Raw genomic sequence first — 5,743 nt, 5'->3', positions numbered from 1 at the left:
GTTCTCTCTTGAAATATTTCTTTTTCACGCGTTTCTCTTAATCGCGTAGCAAAAAAAGACATCTCGCTAGTGCGGTGTGCGTGTGTGACGCTCTATCTTGGTGATGACCTTATTCAGAACGCCCTGGAACACTCTGCTAGCACGAACGTACGAGCAACCAGCCATCTTTTTTTCTGAAGCCGTTTGGGTGATCTTCGCACTTTCGCTTATCGTGTCCGGTCATAATTCTTGAAGATTCCTGACCTAACGATACAAGCGGATCGTTACAAAATGGCATAGCCCAGGGGGTCTGGTCTCGACCAAACGAGGGACCACTTTCCGCAGACTACTGTATGTTTTGTTACGATACCCGTTTGGTCCGGGTATACCGTAGTGACCAAAAAGTATTAGTTGGACTGCCGCGAATTCACAATGTTGCACAGAGATTCGGAGACACAAACGACAGTACCTACCGGTTGTGTTTTCCGAAGAGAGAAAGAGGAGAAAACTTTTGAGGCTAAAAAGGGTTTTCAAGAAACTATCAGCTGGCTGCCACATATCACGATTAGATAGATACATGAAAAGTCAACCGTTTGGCTGAAACATTATTTCGGTGCCTAGATGTCATGTCATTCGAAGGAAGTACCAGCTCTGAGATACTGCTAGGTTGTCCCGGCCTAGACAGGAGCAGTCAAAATGCAGAGGTGAGGTTCGAACCACGCAGCTTTCGGTCGGTAAGTCTGTGCCTTGAACACGGAGCTATCTCACACCCAGGAGGAGAGAGAGAGAGAGAGAGAGACAAACATGCGAGAGAAAACACATAAAATATCACTCGGTCTCATTCAAGTAACAAATGTGAGTAATTAGCTGTCAAGTCCCAGATGTTGTTTGCCCTGACAACTGACCGGCTGTGTCCTGATTACTAGGTTCACTCGGCTGATGTCCTCTAGCCAACCTTATCTGTTAGCGTAAGCTGGATTCGCTCATTCTGATAGAACTCCCAGCACGAGTGTCAACAGGTTTTGAAAGTTTAGGCGCGATTCTATGTACCAGGTTGAAGTCCCATGTCTGCCTGGTGGTCAATAGTAGCGTTCCTGAGTGTTGTAGTTAGTGGCAGTTGATCATCAGCGTCCGAGACATCAGTGTTGACAATGATGCTTCACTGCTATACGACCATGAAGTTCGTCTAATTATACATAAAGCCCTAGAGTGAAAAGAAGAGAAAAAGAGTGGGTGAAGGAGGGAACCTAGTGCTGACTAAAATTCCTAGAGTGAAAAGAAGAGAAAAAAGGGTGGGTGAGGGAGGAACCTAGTGCTGACCTATGTCGAGCATTCTGAGGTGCCTACACCTCAAACCGCTCAATGAGACAATCTGGAAAGAAACTGACAGTACGGACGCCGCTGACATTAATTAGCCATAACTTCTTGCAACGTCTCCAGCCAAGCACAGACGGGGTTACGGGGACCCCATCCTGGAAGTCTCACCACACCAACAACACCCAAACTCTTTGTGATCTCTTTCACGCCTTTCTGCCAAGCCATGTGCTGTCTACCTCGCGGTTTGTTTCAACCTGAAGGAGGCACGGAGAACAACAATCGTCTTGGCAGACGGTGTTTTGGCATGCGTAGCACATAACCGAGCCATCGTAGTCGATGATGCTGGATATTTTCGCGGATTGAGGTGCCTGCGACACAGCCATTACGAAGAGACTGGATCTTACCGTTCTGTGGCGGTCTGTATAACTCGGCGACCCATTGAGCTATACTGGGAAGTGTCCGCACGACACTCACAGAGTCTGACGTCACAAAGTCTGACGAACACAGTCTCCTGGCCCTCCAAGCTGGGGGTTGGAACAAGTATGGCAACGTGTCCCATAAAAAATGGTAATGTACTTGCATTTACAGCTGAACACCGCTGCCTTGTGGTTAAGCTTTTGAGCCAAAGGCTCTGGTTGCGAACCCTAATCGTCCTCCTGTCTAGGTGTGGGCGCCCTGGCAGTATCCCAGCCCTCGTACAACCATGATACACACTACTAACACCCCTAAATGTTCCACTGGGGAAAAATTTCTCTTTCAAATAAGAACCAAGATGCCCGATTCGAATACTATGCTTTCACTCGTTTTGACACCTGAAAAGTAATCAGAATGTGGGGCTGTTTCCTTGAGTTACTAGGGGGTATTTTAGCACGATTTTCGTTTGTGTGACACGAGATTGCTCCACTACCTGCCGATGGTAAATACCAAATTCTAGATAAGGCCATCTATGATAAGTTTCCTGTGAGATCTTTCATTGGGCGAGCTGCCTTTAGAAGAGGTTTGACGTCGGAAGGCGCCATATTTGATGAGCTGTACCATGCTTTCTTTCTATGGAAAGACTATCTCAAGAGACCGAGCCGAATCGTCTATTTAAAACGATACAGCTCACATTTGTCCTCTCATGACAGACGACTACTTCCAAAGTGTTGGTGCTCACCCACATGCTCCCATTGCTGACAAAAACCGAACCGGTTGCTAGCCTAACGCATAAAAATCTTGAGAACCTGGACAGAAGAAACAAAGATTTTCGTCAATGTTTTATAGATTTTAACAGTGGTTTCAATCCACGGCTTTATGCCCTCGGAAGATGTCCTGGACCGATGTGAATAGACCTAATGATCCATCAGTCCTACAAGATCGCTGAGAGTAAACGGTACATCTAGATTGGCGATTAAGATCGAACACCATTGTAGATGGTTGTAGCGTGCCTTAGGAGGTCATTCTGTCATGCGTCCTTTACTATATTGTGCAGTTTTCTTGCATCTTGAAGACTACAGCATAGTGATAAAACCTGCCAGTGACATTAGCGAATATGCACTCATTTGCAAATTAATTTGGTTTTTCGAGAGACTCACCTAAAACTCAGCTGAATCTCTCGTTTGTGATGTCCTCTAACTGAACAGATAGTTTGGAATTCGACACTTTTGGATCTCTAATGAAGATCACAGGTGGCATTCCAACTCTAGGCTTACCTTTAACTACAAAGGAAGCACAACCTCAGTCGACAGAGAAACCTAATGACTCCAGAGATCCAGTGATAAAGTGTCACTCAAACTAAGTTTTGTCCCCGGATTTCCGTCAACCTTATGTTCTACTGCTGAATCTCTCGTTTGTGATGTTTCCATCACTGTTGCCGATTTTGTTCGCGAGCTGTCGGTTGTGGGCGGTTCCTCATTCAATTCATCTGCCCCCGGCCTTGAAGCACTTCGTTCAGTTTGGATCCATTCATATTAACTGCGATTGCCTTCAAACCTAGATGTAGCCAGCAGCGAAAGACTTATCAATGGATATCCCCTTGGCTCAAGTGAACTGTACTAATTACCTTGGAATGAAGTCATCCATGAACTTGCCATGGCACTCAGGAGAGGCATCTGTTGGGTGGGGGAGATTTGTCGGTCGTCTTTATCACACGACTGACCAGCCCACTCGTTTCCTTTCAGTACTCAGATCTTCATTCTTGCCACTGTCCCTATTCCCACTTTTGTACTACTGACGGAGGATATTTTGAGGTCTCATGCAACCTTCATTATAGTGGTACTGTCCGGTAGTCCAGTACTACACTACAAGAGTTTAGAGACGCCGATGTTTTCTCTCATGAAAGCGAACTCTGTTCAGTAAACGCTATTGCTCTCGCTAGAAAGTGATTACAAGTCAGGGAAGAAAACAAGAACAGTAGTGAAACACATGGGCCCGACAATGACTGAAGAGGCCAGCCGGTGGCGAGGCTGGCACACCCTGGCAACAGTTCTACAAACCACTTTGCTGTAGTTTTTTTAACAGCGTGGATGACTGATTCTTCTCAGTTCCCTCTTCACAACAGCCAGAACTATTTTTCTGGGGGTCAGAGGTTATTATGTCTGTGTAAAGTCACTTGGCCAGCATGATCACGTGAAGCTAAGGACTAGAGCCACTCTAACGGCAAGCATTCTGTCTTACCTCTTGCGATGTTATTCGACCAAGGGGTCGATTCACACATATCCAGTCGATCCGTACTATCAAACTCAAGTAGAGGATAACATATCACACAGTGCTACTGAGAAAAAATTGATCGGAAAGTATATGTCAAGCCTGTCTGTGAGAATTAAGTTTCGCACGTATATCGGAATAACCAGACGAACCTGAAATTCAGAATTCAGCGCAGCGTAACAAGTAGCACGAATGTATTCGAATTGGCGTACATGTACAGCATATGGAATATTAAAACAAGAGAATAATGAATAGAGCAACGAATAGAGGATCAGCCATGTTCATCACCCTGTCGTTTGCGGATAATACTCGAACGGTTTTAAGAATCATTGGACAAATATAAATCAAGTGGGTAACAATGAAGGGAGATGGGAAAGTAACTGAGTTCACTCGAGTAAGGTTCTGGTTAGACATTTGGACTAAGAGGACCGAGTAGTCATTCCAACAGCAGCGGCTCGGGCAAGACTCGTGAGGTCAAGCAGGAACACGTACCCAATCGAAAACGCACAGAGGGAGCCAAATATGGGAGTTAGAACAGTGAATATGTTCAAATGTCCAGTCCACATCACGGGTAAACCAAGTCGAGGCAAGTGTTCGATAGAATCGAATCGATAAAATCGATAATGAGTTCATGGAAAGAGTCTTACGTGGATGAAAAACAGAAGTTACTAATTCTACATCACTCGTGCTTGGAACTGAAGCCTGCTCAGCACACAAAATGAGTAAATCAGTGGTTCTGAATGCTTTGTCAAACACTGATTTGCACATTCAGACACTGGGATATTGAAATTTACTGTCACCAGTGGACAAAGGGCGTGTATAACTGTGTGTAGTAGCCTCTGGTCCTGGATGTGAGTCACTGGCTGATCCGAAACGGAAATTGAAAAGCGCCCTTCGAAATGCTATCCACACAGTCGGCAGAAATATAACAAATGATTTACGGGAGTTCTACAAGCAAACAGCTGAATAATATCATTTCAACATCTCGTTCTGGTCATATCAATTTTTTAAAAATGTCTCTGGAAGCTAGCTGAATAAATTGGGGTTCACCAATCCCGGGTTTAAATGTTCGTCTGATAACCCACCAGGGTTCATAAATGATGAAAACCTCTGGGTTTTGTCTTTTCGATTGGAAGGTTGTTTTAGTGGTCATAGATTCTTCTGGATGATTCAGGTTCGATATAGATTTCCAATAAACTTCATTGCAAAACTTCTCACACACACACACACACACACACACACACACACACACAAAACAAGTCGTTCCCGTAATCTTCGAAACAATTTCTGACCCACAAACGAAGGACGCTTATCAAATCCGAAAGCGTTAAGAGCTGTGTCCTCAAAACACGTGATTGGTGATCGGGGCGAGATAACCGCCGGCATACCCACAACGGGGAATTCTGTAGTTTGAACTGCGTTTCTGAGTACTCAAGTACTGCGTTCTGAGTACTCAATCAATGAACCCCATATCCCAGGGGACCAGTCCTTAATCCTTTATCCTAAACGATGTGTTCCTTTGGGACTTGAACTGGAAGGTCCGTTAGACGTCAACTCGAGTGGAATTGGCGTGTGAGTAGAGGGGTATTCCAAAAACAGTGGCCTTTGGAAATGAGTAAGTCTAGCGCAGCTTTAAATGTACGGAGACTGACTAACTTCGTGCACAGAGAGGGAATCAAAAAGAGGCTGTACTTGACAACATCCACCATATATATGCATATATATATATATATATGTATATATATATATGTATATATGGTAC

This window comes from Opisthorchis viverrini, assembly GCF_000715545.1.
Source record: "Opisthorchis viverrini unplaced genomic scaffold opera_v5_9, whole genome shotgun sequence".
Lineage (NCBI taxonomy): Eukaryota > Metazoa > Platyhelminthes > Trematoda > Opisthorchiida > Opisthorchiidae > Opisthorchis > Opisthorchis viverrini.
Note: the sequence above shows the minus strand (reverse complement) of the source record.